General features: G+C 41.3%; 1 long non-coding RNA gene across 1 annotated transcript; it reads right to left on the minus strand.

Moving 5' to 3' along the window:
• Positions 1 to 289: 289 nt before the first annotated feature.
• Positions 290 to 14739, minus strand: LOC119003990 (uncharacterized). Its single transcript, XR_005070089.1, has 3 exons — positions 14640 to 14739; positions 11806 to 11811; positions 290 to 301 (listed from the first exon to the last, which is right to left on the minus strand). It is a non-coding gene; the product is annotated as an uncharacterized LOC119003990 (long non-coding RNA).
• Between the last annotated feature and the right edge of the window lie 2998 nt (positions 14740 to 17737).

Raw genomic sequence — 17737 nt, forward strand, 5'->3', positions numbered from 1 at the left:
TATGCACTTAGCACGTCCAGAAGAGCTGGGGCCTGGGGAATGGAGCAGGTTTCCCCGTCTAAAGGACTTCCATGCTGTTGACTCATAGCAATTATCATTTGGTCTCTACAGAGATCGGCACCACACACTGAAACCAGAAAGAGCATAAGTCATATAGTGACAATCCCAGTAGCCAGCCAGCCAATGCAGCAGGGCAGAAAAGGAATGTGGCCTTTGGTTTCCTCTACACAATTGGCTTCCTTTGCACAAATGGTCTGGGAATTTTTATCAGTATGGAAAACAAAGGTACCTTGGTTTTCAGCTTTGCATCTGGATGTAAAAATAATAACACTAGGTTGAGGTATTAGTCTGCCTGGGCTGCCATCACAAAGTACAACTGACAGGGTGGCTTAAATAATAGAAACTTATTTCCTTACAGTTTTGAAGGCTGGTAGTGCAAAGTCAAGGTGTTTATAAGTGTGGTTTGTGCATTGGGCATTCCTGGTGTCTGTGTGTCCAAATTCCCTGTTCTTATAAGGACACCAGTCACATTGGATCAGGGCCCACCCTAATACACTCATTTTTAACTCAGTCACTTCTTTAGAAGCCCTCTCTTCAAATACAGTCACATTCTGAGGCCCTGGGGGGTTAGAACTTTAACGGGAATTTTTGGGAACACAATTCATCCCATAATAGGTAACTTTTATTGAGTACTTACTACATGTTAGCCTCATGGCAAATTGTTTTACAAACGTCACCTTACATAATCCCCCAAACTACACTATAAGAGCAGAAACGCCACCAAAGCATTAATCTAACTGCAGAAAACCTAAAGGGCAATGAGTTAGGAACACTAGTAGAAAGCAACAGGGTTTGGCAGCATAGAGGCAGAAGAGAAGTAGAGCCTCACTCTATGGCTTCAGCCTTAAGGTTGGGAACTTTCACTCTGAATTACCTTGCACTTGAAGAACCAGTATCACAGCAAGGACCGCTACAGCTTCCCTTTCTAGAGACTACCTCAAGGCCTGCCTGATCTACTGAAGAAGGAGGGCTGCAGGCTCTCCCAGCTTAATTGTACTATCCTGCGTGGGACTTCCTTTGGCCTTCTCTGGAGTCCCAGACAGAAAAAATAGAGGGCTGGCTCATTTCCCTGCTGGAGAAGCAGGGAGGGTGGTTAGGTTAAGATCTTTGAGCTGAGCTCTCTCTTGACAGGATCCTTCTCCTCCTTGGGTCCAGATGTCTTCCCTGTCAACCAAGCTTCCCCAGGAGGCATGTCCATTGCTTCTAGCTGTTTCTCCCCCTCCCAGTGTGTTTGTTTAGCTTCTAAAAAGGGATTTATTGCAGGAGCCTCTGGGCACACATTAAAAAACACCCAAATCATAAGGAGAAATTTGTCCAAACTCACATTGTACCCATCCATGCAGAGTTAATCCCACCTATACTGAGGAGGAATTTTCACAAAACCTGAAAGTCAGTGGTGTTGTTATTTGCCAAGTCTGAGCAGCTGAGGCCTCAGATCACTTTTTGCTTATTCAGTGAGATGGGCTCAGAGAAACAACCTTCGAGGGTGTGTGTATGGTGATGATCGTAACAGGATGACCCAGAGAGGGGCTCCATCACCCCCAGGGAGGCTAACCCACCCCCAGCACTCCTTGATATTGCTCATGCTGATCCTTCGGTTTCCTTTCAGTGTCCTTCTCTGCTGCCAAAATCTGACAACTCTTTCTCAGTCAAAATTTTAGGAATCATCTATTTTTATGAAGCATTTCCTCAGTTCTCAGAGTTAACTTCTTTCTCATCTGCTCTGTTAGTACTGCATATATACCTTTTACTCAAGCACTTAGTAAATATTTTGTTCACCAGGTACTGGGTGCTGGTTTTTTGATAGGCAATGGAGAGGATATAGTGGTGAGAGACATAGATAAGATTTAGGCTTTCATGGAGCTTACTTTTTAGGTTGGAGAGGCAAACCAAGAAAACTTGCAGCCAAGTATTTATTGTTCCCCACTAGGTTATAAGCCACATTACCATCTTAGTGGCATTGTCATCCTTCGCCTATTCCCCGTCAAACCCCTGTATTACTTATTATGTGTCTGGCCTTCCAGGCACTACTTATAACTCATGTGAAGCAGGTACCATGACTTCCTCACTCTGTGTACCATCCCACCTTCCTCCCGTCCCAGCCCACAGTACCAGCATTATGTCTGCTACATGGTAGACACTCAACTCATTTTTGCTGAGTTTGTGACTTATCTGTATTGTCATATTGACTAATTCTAAGGAAGCCTAGGGAGGTGATGTGAATGATAGAAACATTTGAACCCAAGGAGACCCCAGTAGGTTTTCTTACCCCCTGTCTCCCAAACACATTCAAATATACACACAAGTCTAACTAGAGAAACAGAAATAACTTCCAGTATTTATTACAGAGGAAATGTATGCAGGTGGTTATATAGGTGATGAATGAGATGATGATAGGGTGTTATAGAGTTAAAAAATGGCCATTAATTTTCCTCTCTCATCAAGAAATGGCATCTATTTCTTTACCTCTTAAACCTGGGCAGGTCTTCTGACTCTCTTTGGGAGAAGCAATGTTGTATAAGTTCCAAGCTTGAGCCTCAAGAGGTTTTTCCCATTTGCCTTCTCTTTCTTGGAACCAGCTGCCAGCCGAGTATTCTTGGGCTAGAATATTGGCTGATGCAAGAGACAAATGGACCCACCATTGCCCCAGATGATGGCCAGCCAGCTTGCAAAGTTCAGCTCCCTGTTGCCTTGGCAGCTGATTGCATGTGTATGAGTGCACCCAGCCAGGACCAACAGAAGAATTACCCAGCTGATCCCAGTCTAAATTGCTACCTCTTGATTTGTGAGCTACAAATAAATGGTAGTTGTTTTAAGATATTAACTTTTGGGTAGTTTGTTTCACAATCAGTTTGAATTGATACATGAGGTAACCCAGAGATTAGCAACACCAGGAAGTCAGTGCCATCTGAGACTGTGGGGACAAAGGGAGGCGGTAATAAAACCATGGACTAGTGTAATAAACCATGGACCAGTTGTCTGAAGCACCCAAAAGATGAGGAATAAGGACAGAGAGGTCGCATGGAGGCTTAGAGGCACAGAGGAATGAGAGAAGAGGCAGTTGATGGAAGCAGAGACAGATGGAGGTACCCTGGCTTCTCCCTTCTAGCTGCTCTCCAGTCCCCCACCTGGACCTGCCATCAGCTGAGTTCAACTGGCAGCCAGTTGGGACAAGAGCCTGGAGATGCAGGCTCCATGAGTCAGCTGTTCTGCAACACAGAACAGAGCAGAGGAAGGGCTAGGACAGGAGCTATAACACATGTGCTATGGAGGAGAGACAAAGAAGTGGAAGTGAAGATTGAGCTTTCGAAACAGCACAACTGCATATTCATATTCATATCTCATTCCCTATTCAAGAATTTAGCCCAGACTGAAAATGAATTCTAGCTATTGGAAAGCTGTGACTTAAAGTGTCTCAACTTTTGACAGAGTCAATCAAACTGTGTTAGCCTATTTATAAAATGTTGCACCCACATTAGCCCATCAAAAACACAAATCATCAAATACAGCCTGCATGATGCTGTTGTTAGCTCAAAAAACAAAGCAGTTATAAAACACTAATTTGATTAATTTTAATGTATTTAGCAAGCATAAGAACTTCTTACATGCTGACCAACCACAGTGAAGCATGACACCACAGACATGCACATTCATGTACGCACAGAAAATCTTTTTTAAAAATTATTACTATTATTATTATTTTATCCTCACCCAAGGACATTTGTATTGTTTTGAGAAAGAGAGAGAAAGGAGAGAGAGAGAGAGGCATTGATTGGTTGTCTTCTCATGTGTGCTCCTACTGGGGATGGAACCCAAAACCTGCGTGTGCCCAGACCAGGAACGGAACCTGCAACTTTTCAGTCCACAGGTTGAAATGCCAACCAATTGAGCCATAACAGCCAGGATGGATAATTTCAATAAGGTATATCGAAAGTTCAATAAGGTTGTTACTGAGGTACATACAGAGTGGGGCAGGGTCATCTAAGTTGGGTTTTGAAGAATGAGTAGGAATTCACCCAGTGGAAAAGAAAACGAACAACTTTTTATGGGAGTGTACAAAATATGGAGATAAGACACAAGGTGTCATACTTAAGAAACTATAAGTACTATAGCTTAGTGTAGCCAAAATACTGTATGTAGAAGAAATGTGGACAGATGTGGTCACTGAAGTGGCAGGGGCTAGCCCATGGAAACCTTATATGTTACATTGAGGAGTTTGCCACTTATAGCTGATTGGGACATATCAACATTTTTTTATTTCATAGGATTTTAAAGAATTAAAATAATACAAGTTTATTTTAAGGAGCTTAAAAATTATTTAAAAAGGGAAAAAGAGTCATGATTTCTGCCCTCTTCTATCTCGGAGGTTGCTGGGGATATAGTAATCAGGTGGGTGTCCTGACATACCTTTCCCATATTCAGGGTTGGTTGGTTTGCTTAGGTGTTCTGGTGTGGATTACAAAAGATGGTGTAATATACTTATCAGTCTGCAACCTGCTTTCCCTCCCCTGCCCCCTTAAGAATATATGGACATCCCTTTAGATGAATTAGATTTAACTCACTCATTTATGCCACTCCTTGACTGGTGGGCATTCAAGTTGTCTGTTTTTAGCAATTAAAAGAAATATTGTGGTATATCTCCTTGGGAATGAGTCTGGGTATATCGGGCCTTTCATTTCAGTAAAATAGATTCCCAAAGGGAGGATATCTGGATTAAAGAATGATTGCATTTTAAAATTTTAATGTGTGTGACCAGATTACTTTTCTCTCAGGCTGTAGCAATTTCTATTTGTCAACACTGCCAGCTAGAATTGAGCATTATTACTCATATTTGCAAATTTTGGCAAATATAATGAACAGAAAGCAGGCTGTATGGTTTAATTTGAATTTTCTTGGCTTCTATGGACATTGAGCATCTTAACATATGCTTATTGACAATTTGCATATTCCCTTATGTGAACTGCCTGCTTATTTTTCTATTCAGTTGTCTCTTTGTTATTAATTGGTAAAGGTTATTTGAGTATTAGTAATTGCTAATCTTTAGTCATGTGTTTGCAAAGATTGTTTTGGGACAGGGACTTCTTCTCCCAGCTCTAATGGCTGGCTGGATAAATAATGACATATGGCAGATTAACAAGAGAAATCAAGTTTTAATATGATTTAAACAGGAAATTCATGTAAGCATGAGAATTCTAGACAGTGAGGTAAATGGGATATACACATCATTGTGACCTAATGAGGGGAAGCAGGCATCTCTGACTTTAAAGAGAAGAAAGGCAGGACTTCCGCCAAGATGGAGGCATAGGTGGAGACATTGTGCCTTATCCCACAACCAAGTTTGAACACAACAAAGGTTTGGAGAACTAGGACACACCCAAAGACCAGAAAACGGAATTATACAGAAGTCCGACAACTATGAATCGCTCCACGGGGATGGTAAGAGAGGTGGAGCCAGCAGCGGAGCTGGGTCGGGCAGGACAGATCCCCCAACCTAGGCACACAGGCAGCCCGGAACCAGTTGGGGTGCGGGGAAGACTGACCGCAGTCACACATTCGCGCACAGTGAGATGGACCACACAGGTCCCAGGGGGTGAACCCAGTGGTGGAGGACTGACGGCAGTGGCACACTCGCCTGCAGTGGAACGAAACCCGTGGGCCTGGTGACGGTGGTGGCTGCGGTGCAGGGCCGAGGCGGCAGGCGGCAGACGAGAAGCCATTGTCCCTCTTTGACCCCGCCCCCACATACAACGTCACAACCCAGCGACTTAGTTGCCCTGTTTTAGTGAACACTTTAGGGCTCTGATCCTGCTACAGAACAGGCATGAACAGCCTAAAAGATGGTGCAAGAAGAACTCAAAGTCCCAGAGCCAATAACTCTAAGCGACCGAGAAATTGCCAGCCTCCCAGAAGCACGATTCAAGACACTATTTATCAGGATGCTCACAGAACTGGTAGATTATAGTCACAAATTAGAGGAACACAGTCATAAATTAGAGGAACATATGAAGGCTAAACTAATTGAAATGAAGGGAAATGCACAGGAATCCAATAGTGATGGGAAGGAAACTGGGACTCAAATCAATGGAATGGACCAGAAGGAAGAACAAAACATCCAACCAGAAAGGAATGAAGAAGTGAGAATTCAAAAAAATGAGGAGAGGCTTAGGAACCTCCAGGACATCTTTAAACGTTCCAACATCTGGATTATAGGGGTACCAGAAGGGGGAAAGAAACAGCCACGAGTGGAAAACTTATTTGAACAAATAATAAAGGAGAACTTCCCCCATCTGGCAAAGGAAGTAGACTTCCAGGAAATCCAGGAAGCTCAGAGAGTCCCAAAGAAGTTGAACCCAAGAAGGAACACACCAAGGCACATCATAATTACATTAGCCAAGACCAAAATGAAGGAGAGAATCCTAGAAGCATCAAGGGATAAGGGGACAGTCACCTACAAAGGAGTACCCATCAGACTGTCAGCGGATTTCTCAAAAGAGACCTTGCAGGCAAGAAGGGGCTGGAAAGAAGTATTCCAAGTCATGAAATCCAAAGACCTACAGCCAAGATTGCTTTATCCAGCAAAACTTTCATTTAGAATGGAAGGACAGATAAAGTGCTTCTCAGATAAGGTCAAGTTCAAGGAGTTCATCATCACCAAGCCCTTATTATATGAAATGCTAAAGGGACTTATATAAGAAAAAGAAGATGAAAAATATGAACAGTGAAAGGACAGCAAACACACAGTTATTAACAACCACACCTAAAACAAAAGCAAACCAAGAGGACAGCTAGATCAGGAGTGGAACCATAGAAATGGAGACCACATGGAGGGTTAGCAACAGGAGGGTGGGAGGAGGAGAAGGGGGGAGAAGGCACAGAAAATAGCATAGATGGTAGGTAGAAAATAGATAGGGGGAGGGGGAGAATAGTGGGGGAAATATAGAATATAAAGAACTTGAGACACGTGGTTATAAACTAAGGGGGGGAGAATGGTGGGGGAGGGGGTGTGCGGGGGGAGGGGAATGAAGGGGGAGAATAGAACAACTGTAATGGTATAATCAATAAAATATATTTTAAAAAAAGAACTATGGGAAACAGATTTCTATTGTTTATAAGCTACCCCGTCTCTGGTATTTTGTTATAAAAGCCTGAACCAACTAACACAATAATAAATGCCTATTGTTTTAGGCTGCTAAGTTTTGGAATAACTTGTAACATAGCAATAGATAACTAATAAATATCAGTGTACAATACCATATATTAAATTTCCCTGTTTAAAAATAAATAAAGAGAAGAAAGGCAATTTACAAGGGCATGAAAGAGTTAATGCTTAACAAACAAATGTTTGTTGGGTCAGCTTTAAACAATGGGACAAGGAGAAGATTTGACTGGGCCTTGTTGAATTCCTCCCTATCACACTCAGATTAAACTCTAATTCTCTGTGAGGATCACTCCCTTTCCAGAGCAGGTTTTCTGTCTCAGTGTGTTTTAGGCAGTAAGGGGAATAGTAAAAGTTTTTTCCTGGGTCTTTTGTTTCTTAAAAATAAGCAACTTAAAATAATCAATACCCCTAAAAGGCATATTTTGCGGTGGCAACTCTGCTCCCTTCCCCAGGTCCCTTTCCTCCCCAGATTATCATTTTTAAAGCAGTTTAATTTGTTAATAATTAGAGGCTATCAGGAAGTTGTAAAAATGGTACAAAGTCCTAGGAACCTCTCACCCAGCTTTTCCCAAGGGGAGCATCTTACATAACCATAGCATGATATCCAAACATCTTTTATCTTTGGACACAATAGTTTATGGTACTATTTTGATTTCAATTAATTTATGGTAAATTTTAATATTTGGTAAGATAAGTCCCACTACTCCATACTTTTTCATTGTTTTCTTGACTATTCTCTCTTATTTTTTCCATTTACAATAATTTTAGCTACTTATTTCCCTCTCTTTCCCCCTAAAAAGCTCTCTGGGAATTCTGATTGCAATTTACTGAAAGTTACATATTATTGTGAAGGAATGACATTTCAAGATATCAAGTTTTCCTACTCAGGAATATAATATTTCACTCTAACTATTCAGGCCTTATGTTATGCCCTTCAATGAGAATTTAGTTTCCTTCATGTAGTTCTTATGAGTCATTAATTCATAGGCATTTTATAGTTTTTGTCATAAACAATTTTCTATTGCTGCTGTAACACATTACCATGGATTTAGTGGTTTTAAAACAACAGAAATGTATTACCTTACAATTCTGGAGGTCAGAAATTGTAACACCAAGGGCTAAGTTCCCTATGGAGGCTGCAGGGGATGATCCATCTCCTGCCTTTTCCTGCTGGTGGAGGCACCTGTGCTCCTTGGCTCCTGATCCCTTTCTTGAATCATTCCTGCCTCAGCTTTTACCACTACCACTCCTAGACTGACTCTGCCTCCCTCGAATAAGGGATTGTAATTACACTGGACTCACCTTATCTCCAGGTCTTTAACTTAATCGTATCTGCCAAATTCCTTCATCATTTAAGGCAATATAGTCCTGGGTTTTCAAGATTAGTATGTGGGCCTCTTTTCGGGGGTGGGGGGCATATTATTCTATCTACCACAAATAGAATTATTATTTTTTATTAGTTTCACATCCTACTCTTCACTGCTGGAATGAAGAAAATTTTATTTATTATTATATATTTAAGTATGTTTTCTACCTTACCAAAATTTAATTATTTGAAATAGTTTTTAGTAGAGTCTTTGGATTTTCTAAATGCACAATTATATCATATGGGAATAATATAATTTTGCCTCTTCTTTCCCAATATTTGAATAGACTAATTAATTTAAAATAATAAATAATAATTAATATATTACATTAGTTAAGGTCTCCAAAGTAATGCTGAGAATGATGATTTTGACAGAAATTGCTTCAGCTGAATATTATAGTTGTTATGGATTTTCTGTGAATAATCATTATTGTTTTTTTTAATTTAAATTGTATTTTATTGTTTATGCTATTACAGTTGCTCCAATGTTTCCCCCTTGGCCCCCCTCTACCCAGACCTCCCAACTGACTACCTCAGACAATCTCCACACCATTGTCCATGTCCATTCATCATTCATATTTCTTCTTTGGCTGCTATATGCTGTACTTTATATCCCTATGACTATTCTGTAACAACCAGTTTATACTTCTTAATCCTTCACCTTTTTCTCCCATCCCTTGACCCCTCCCATCTGACAACCAACAAAACATTCTCTGTATCTATGATTCTGTTTCTATTTTAATTGTTCATTTATTTTGTTTTTGGGATTTAGTTATTGATAGATGTGTACTCATTGCCATTTTATTGTTTGTGTATTTGATCTTCTGCTTCTTAAAGAAGACCCTTTAACATTTCACGTAATGCTGGTTTGGTGATGATGAACTCCTTTAACTTTTTCTTACCTGGGAAGCTCTATATCCATCCTTCAATCCTAAATGATAGCTTTGCTGTGTATAGAGTAATCTTGGCCGTATGTCCTTGCTTTACATCACTTTGAATATTTCTTGCTACCTCCGTCTAGCCTGGTAAAGTTTCTCTTGAGAAATCAGCTGATAGTCTTATGAGAGCTCCATTGTAGGCTAACTGCTTTTCTCTTACTGCCTTTAAGATTCTCTCTTTGTCTTTACCTTTGGCATTTTAATTATGATGTGTCTTGGTGTGGGCCTCTGTGGGTTCATCTTGCTTGAGATTCTCTGTGCTTCCTGGACTTGTATGTCCATTTCCTTCATCAAATTAGGGAAGTTTTCTGTCATTCTTTTTTCAAATAGATTTTCAATTTTTTCGCTTTCTCTTTCCCCCTTCTGCCACCCCTCATGATGAGAATGTTGATACACTTGAAGTTGTCCCAGAGGCTCCTTACACTATCTTAATTTTGGGGGGTTTCTTTTTTCTTCTTGCTGTTCTGATTGGGTGTTTTTGGCTTCCTTGCATTCCCAATTACTGATTTGACTCTCAGCTTCATTTACTCTATTTTTGATTCCCTGTAAATTGTTCTTCATTTCAGTTAGTGTATCCTTCATTTCTGACTGGTTCTTTTTTATGGTTTCCATGTCCTTTTTTAAGCTGTTGAAGTTTTCTCTGAGTTCATTTGCTCTTTACCTAAGTTCATAGAGCATCTTTATAACCACTGTTTTGAACTTTGCATCTAGTAGATTGCTTGTCTCCATATTGTTTAGTTATTTTTCTGGAGTTTTTTTATGTTCTTTCATTTGGGCCATGTTTCTTTGTTACCTCATTTTGGTAGCCTCCCTGTGTTTATTTCTATGTACTGGGTAGAGCTGCTATGGCTTCCTGGCTTGGTATCAGGGCCTAATATAGTAGGTGTCCTGGAGGATCCAGTGGCACAGCCTCCTCTGTTACCCAAGCTTAGTACTTGAGACTCACCCACCATGTGGGCTGTGTATACCTTCCTCTTGTAGTTGAGACTTGACTGCTATTGGAAGGTCAATGGGAAGAATTCATCCAGGCTGATTAGCTTCAAGGGCTGGCTATGACCACTGACTACCAACCTCTGACCACTGTGGAGGATCAACTGTGCAGGGGCCCACTCCACAGAGCTGGACTTACTTCAGCAGTGCTCTGGTGCCCTCTGGGTCCATCCCTTGAGTGTATCACTTATGAAAGTGGTTGGATGGTGGTGCTCTGATGTGGTCAATAGCTATCTACTGGATGCATAGCCTCTGGAGCCTCCTGGGAGGTTGCAGGCCAAAGTTAGCCACAGTCTATGTTCTGCCTGGAGCCATCAGGCATAAATACAGAGTGATCTGCAGATGGTTGCTACTTGTGCTGGTTTGGAGGTACCCAACCAAGGTCAAGCTGTGAACCAATCCAGCTGTTGCAAGAGGTATAGGGCTTGCTGAAGCCAGATACTGCTTGTTTGAGAGAAGTTAGGAAAATATGAAGCATGAGCCAAGACAAACCATTCCTATGAAAAGGCCACTGAAAACAACTTGGGTGGCCCCAAAAGTTGAGTGGGGCAGAGCCTCAAGGCAGAGCAAACAGTGTGAGCCAGGTTTATGGACTCTCATATATGGCACCCAACTGCCAGGTCTGGGTGGGGGGGTGGGGGTAGATGGCTCAGAAAAGAAGCAATGGCCTCTGCCAGCACTTCTGTTTAGGAGAAAGCTGCTCCCCAGCTCTTGTTCTGATGCCAGACACTTCAGTTCCTCCCAATATGCCCCTGGTGCCTTTTAAGTTGCTGCCTTGGTGCTGGAGCAGGAGGAAGTGAGTCCAAGTAAATATGTGCATGGGTCCTTTAAGGGGAACTGCCTGGGGCTCCAGAAGTTTCTGTCTTCCACAGCCTCAATTGGTTTTCTCTCCTTGGTTTTTACAGCCAGAAATTGTGGGGACTTATCTTCCTGGCACTGGAACCCTGGGCTGGGGAGCCTGTTTTGGGCTGGGACTCCTTGCTCCTGAAATATCCCTCCCAATTTTTATCTACCACATGTGGGTATGGGACCAGCTTGTTCTGTGTCTCCACCCCTCCTACCACTCTTGATGTGGTTTCTTCTTTAATTCTGCAGTTGTAGAACTTCCATTCAGCTCAGTTTCTGGTGGCTCTGAATAATGGTTATTCTGTAGTTTAGTTGTAATTTTGATGTGTTTGTATGAGAAGGTGAGCTATGTTTACCTATGCTGCCATCTTCTAAACTCTTGATAATCAGTACCATTTTAAAATGGCTTTCTATTTTGCACATTGGTGGGATGAACTCATAAATACACTTACCTCCATTGGGAACTATAATCTCATACCACTGGGTCCAATGGTTTTCTTTTGATCACTGGGACAGATAGTTTTGTTTCAATCACTCAAACTGAGATGAAATCAGGCCAACTATGTACTTCTGCTTCAGGTCTCTTGGGGTCAGAAAGATGGGGCAGTGTCCACCAAGGACACCCAATGGTGTCTACCATTCATTTCCACTTGGGAAGTCGTTAAATCTTTGCCTCAATCCAAGGAAGGAAACCTCAGATCTGTCTTTCCTCTGAAGCTTTCAGCACAATTCCAGTTTCCATCAAAACTCTTGTACTGCTTCTGGACTTCCAGCCAAGATGAAGGCATAGGTGGAAACACTGTGCCTAGCACAACCAAGTTTAAAGACAACAAAGTTTTAGTAACAAAAATGCAACCAAAACACAGAAAATTGAACTGTACAGAAGTCTGACAGCAACAAACCATTCATGCAGACTGGTAAGAGGGGCAGAGTCAGTGGCTGGTGGAGGGGGTCACACAGGAAAAAGCGGTGGCTGCCATACTGACCCAGGCATGCAGGCGGTGGTTGGCAGATCCCAGGTGTGGGGTGGCAATGGGCAGACCCAGTGGGGGCACAAGGCAGCTGGCTGACTGTGATCACACATTCGCGTGCAGATAAACCAGGCAAAAGAGCAAGCAATGAGACAGACCGTGCAGGCTAGGGCTCCAGCGATGGGAATTAAAGCCTAAAAGCACCAATTGGAAAAACTTTCAGGGTTGAGATGCCCGGAGAAGCTCCCAGGCTCACAGAGGGTTCATTGGAAAGACCCACAGAGTCCTAGAAGATGCACAAGACTACACATCTGGGAACAGCACCAGAAGGGCCCAATTTGCTTGCAGGAAGCAGCAGAGGGGACCGAAATCTGAGAGAGAGCGTGGAACAAGCACCATTGCCCCTCTCTGACCCCGCCCTCACATATAGTGTCACAACCCAGAGACCTGGGTTGCTCTGTCCTGGTGAACACCTAAGGCTCCCCACCCCATGCAAAACAGGCATGAACAGACCAAAACATTCTGGCTCCAGAACAGCTCAAAGTCCCAGAACCAATACTTCTAAGCACCTAAGAGATAGCCAACCTATCAGATAGATGCACAGTTCAAAATACTGGTCATCAGGATGCTCACAGAATTGGTTGATTATAGTCACAGATTAGAGGAACATATGAAGGCTAAACTAATTGAAATGAAGGGAAATGCACAGGAAACCAATAGTGATAGAAAGAAAACTGGGACTCAAATCAAGGGAGTGGAGCAGAAGGAAGAAAAAAATGAAAGGTATAAAGGTACAAGAAAGGTATAAAGAAACAGAAAGGTATAAAGAAACAAGAATTTTAAAAAATGAGGAGAGGCTTAGGAATCTCCAGGACATCTTTAAACATTCCAACATCCGGATTATAGGGGTACCACAAGGGGAAGAACAGCCACGAGTGGAAAACTTATTTGAACAAATAATAAAGAAGAACTCCCCCAATCTGGCAAAGGAAATAGACTTCCAGGAAATCCAGGAAACCCAGAGAATCCCAAAGAAGTTTGACCCAAGAAGGAACACACCAAGGCACATCATAATTACATTAGCCAAGACCAAAATGAAGGAGAGAATCCTAGAAGCATCAAGAGATAAGGGGATAGTCACCTACAAAGGAGTTCCCATCAGACTGTCAGCTGATTTCTCAAAAGAGACCTTACAGGCAAGAAGGGGCTGGAAAGAAGAATTCCAAGTCATGAAATCCAAAGACCTACAGCCAAGATTGCTTTATCCAGCAAAACTTTCATTTAGAATGGAAGGACAGATAAAGTGCTTCTCAGATATGATCAAGTTCAAGGAGTTCATCATCACCAAGCCCTTATTATATGAAATGTTAAAGAGATTCATCTAAGAAAAAGGAGATAAAAATATGAACAGTGAAAAGACAGCAAACTCACAGTTATTAACAACCACACCTAAAACAAAATCAAACTAAGAGGACAGCTAGATCAGGAGCAGAACCATAGAAATGGAGATCATAAGGAGGGTTAGCAACAGGGGAGTGGGAGGAGGAGAAGGGGGGAGAAGGTACAGAGAATAAGTAGCATAGATGGTAGGTAGAAAATAGACAGGGGGAGGGCAAGAATAGTATGGGAAATGTAGAATCTAAAGAACTTGAGACGCATGGACATAAAGGAAAGGGGGGAATGGTGGGGGAGGGGTGTGCAGGGTGGAGGGGAATGAAGGGGGGGAAATAGGACAACTGTAATGGCATAATCAATAAAATATATTTTAAAAAAGAAAGAAACAACTCTTATTCTGCTATTTATGTTGTTTTAAGAGCCAATTTTAAATGGCAGGAATTAGGAGTATTCACCCATTTGCCATATTTTAGAATCTCTTTAATCACATCACACTGATATTTTAAAGCAGAAGAGTAACACAATCAGATGTCTGTTTTATAAAGTGTTTCTGGAAGAAGCTTAAGTGATTGATTTGAACAGGATCCCAGTTTAAAAATTATGACAAAGGTAGTTGTTGCATAAAATATGGCATACCCATGTCATGTCTATTACAGTCCTCCACCTTCATCAGTGGTTTTGCTTTTCTCAGTTTCAGTTACTTGAAGTCAATTACTGTCTGAAAATATTAAGTGGAAAATTCCAGAAATAAACAATTCATAAGTTTTACATTCCCTGCCATTCTGAGAACTGTGTTGAAATCTCACAAGTCCCTCTCAGTCTTGCCCAGGCATGACTCATCCCTTTGTCCCCATATCCATGCTATTTCCATTCCCTGCTTGTTAGTCATTTATTCCTCTCAGTTTAAGATTGACTGTCTTGGTATCACAGTGCTTGTGTTCAAGTAACCTTTATTTTACTTAATGATGACCCCAAAGTGCAAGAGCAGTGATGCTGGCAGTTCAGATGTGACAGAGAGGCCAGACAGCATTTTCTTTAAGTAAAAAGGTTAAAGTTCTTAACTTCATAAGGAAAGTAAAAAAACAAATGATATACTGAGGTTATTCAGATCTACAGTTAGAATGAATCTCTTATCCATGAAATTGTGAAGGAAAAGGAAATTTGTGGTAGTTTTTGTACTTCAACTACAAAAGTTACAGCCATGGTGCATGATAAGTGTTTAGTTTAGGAAGGAAAGGCATTAAATTTGTGGGTGAAAGACATGAACAGAAAATGTGTTCTGATATAAGGCAACATATTTCATTAGAAAGCACTGAGCTTGTACTATTACCGGACTAAAAGGGTTCATTTGCCTGTGCTCATAAATGCCCAATAAGACATGAACAGGAAAGTAAGGACTTATTAAGAAAATGGTGTCATGCCCAGAGTCACAGGTAGCTAATGTTAAAAAATCTGACTCTCCAATGGCTTCCAGGGAATAGATTACATAGGGCAAACATCATTAATCATGGTGACTGAAGGAGTAAGGGTTATGGTCTCTACTGATTGGTCAGTGCTAGGGTTGAGGTAATTGATCATTGCACATGGTCCTGATGTCAGCCATGGAGTTGTTCTGTCCATCCCCTGTCCATCTGTTCCACTTTCCTGTTTCTGGAGCTAAAACACAACTGAGGCCAATTTACCATCTTTAGTTTGATTGAAAACTCTGTTTCTGTCATTAGTAGATCCAGGACCTTGTTCCAAAGACTACTGGATACCTACCAGAACCTCATTGTCCTGAAGGCTTAAGATTAAGCAAGGGAGAGGGAAGTAGGTGAGTTAAGAGTGCTGCTGAGAGGGGTTTGAGTCAAAGGGGGAAAAAATAAGAGCACATTAAAGAAAATTAGCTTTCTGTGTAGTTACAGTACAAAGACTTCATCAAGGCATTCCCCTGAAAGAAGAAACAACAGTCACCTAACTTTTATTACAGTATATTATAATAAATTTCTATTTTATTATTAGTTATTGTAAATCTCTTCCCATGCCTAATTTATAAATTAAAGTTTATTATATGCATGTATATATATGGAAAAACAGTACATGTAGGGTTTGGTACTATCTACAGTTTTAGCATTTACTGGGGCGTCCTAGAATGTATCCTTGAAGAAGGCTGTGGCTGTAGTACAGAAAACTATGTAGTACATAATCCTTTTGAGGTGTGTGTATGTGTGCATGAGTGTATGCTGAGGTGGACTTGGGGTAAGCTGATGGTTGGTGGCACTTAGGATTCCAATGTTCCCTCCATAGTTTGCTCTCTTTTAAATTGGAGTTAGTTTGACAACCAGAATATAGACAGCTAAGGGCGATGTTGCTTTGGTTCCCCATCAGAGGAGATAAAGTCCTGCCCATGATTTCTGTCATCATAATTTCTCCCTGATATTGATCTGGGGCCACTGAAAGAGTGACCACTGGAAAAATGAACTTTTATTATTTTAAAAAATATTTTATTTATTCATTTTTAGAGTGAGAGAAAGGAAAGGAGAAAGAGAGGGGAAGAAACATTGATATGAGAGAGAAACATGGCTTGGTTGTCTCTTATAAACACCCCATTCAGGGACCAAACCCTCAACCCAGGCATGTGCCTTGGCCAGGAATCTAGCTGATGATCTTTTGCTTTGTGGAATGATGTCCAACCCACTAAGCCTCACTGGTCAGGGCTCACAAGCCCTTTAAAAATGTCTCTTTGGCATTGACTCCAGAAGCAACTGACCAAGGTCAGGATGTTAATAAATTAACCCCAACTCCACACTCTTTGCTGGACTTAGGAGCCTCTCTGGGTATAAATCACCCTGATGGTCAGTGACAGTGTCCAGACCGTGTTTAACATAAACAAGGTCCAAACCATGCATGTGATGTAAAGTTTTCTAGATGAGTCACTACTCCACATTTTTCATACTACAAATCTTCCTTTATCACCTTAACCCCTGTTCCTGCAGAGTAATCAAAGATCCTTTCTTCTTCTGCTTGCATGCAGCCAGCAGGGATTTCCCCTTGGTATGTCTATGGTTGCAACTTGGGTTTGTATCCTCACTCACAGCAGAGACTGTGGTGAGGCCCAGGCCAAACAGCAGAATCACCTGGGCGCTGAAAAGGCCCCCCCCCCACCCCTGGACCCATCCCAGAGATTCAGACTTGCTTCAGCTGGGGAAGGAGCTAGATGTTAGAAATTTCAAAGTTCATCGGAGGATTCTAATGTGCAGCCAGCGCTGAGAACCACTCCTGTGCAGCTCCTCCAAATGGAATTTCTTCAAATGCCCCTCTTGGTTCCACCTTCCCAAAATTCTAATCTGATAGAACATTCTGTGATGAAGGAAATGTTCATATCAGAGTTGGTACTAGGGTAATGCAAGTGAGGCAGGTAGGGTAATGCAAGTGAGATACAAAATTTGAGGAGGCTCTTATTTTCACTTGCTGACCCTCCATTTACAAGGCCCTGGGAGTGAAGGCCTTAAATTTTGAACTGAAGGTATAGTTAATAATATTATGATAACTATATATGGTGTCTGATAGGTACTATACTTATTGGAGTGACAGCTTTGTAAGGTACATAAATATCTAATCACTGTGTGGTATACTTGAAACTAATATAATATTGTATGTCAACTGAAATTAATATAGCAAAAAAAATTTATTAAAAAATTGAACCTTAGGTGACTTACCCTAATCTCAGCCCTGGTTCCTATAGTAAATACCTTCTTGATGGAGGTGATATTGTTTCCAAAGGGACAAAAGTTTGTTAAAGTAACCAATTTTCTGTTTTTATGTTTGAAGCACAGATATACATATGGTACATAAATAGATATACAGTACATCTGTGTTATTAAAATTTCCCATGGCAGGGGGATGGCAACTAGAAAAAATTGTCTAAAAAAGTACCTTGGGGAAACAATAGTGGGAAAAGGGTGAAAAACACTAATATAGAGCACTGAGCATAAATGCCATTGGGTATTTGGAATATAGTGAGTGGAACTGA

This window comes from Sturnira hondurensis, unplaced genomic scaffold (genome assembly GCF_014824575.4).
Source record: "Sturnira hondurensis isolate 20B ecotype Veracruz unplaced genomic scaffold, ASM1482457v3 Scaffold0018877, whole genome shotgun sequence".
NCBI lineage: Eukaryota > Metazoa > Chordata > Mammalia > Chiroptera > Phyllostomidae > Sturnira > Sturnira hondurensis.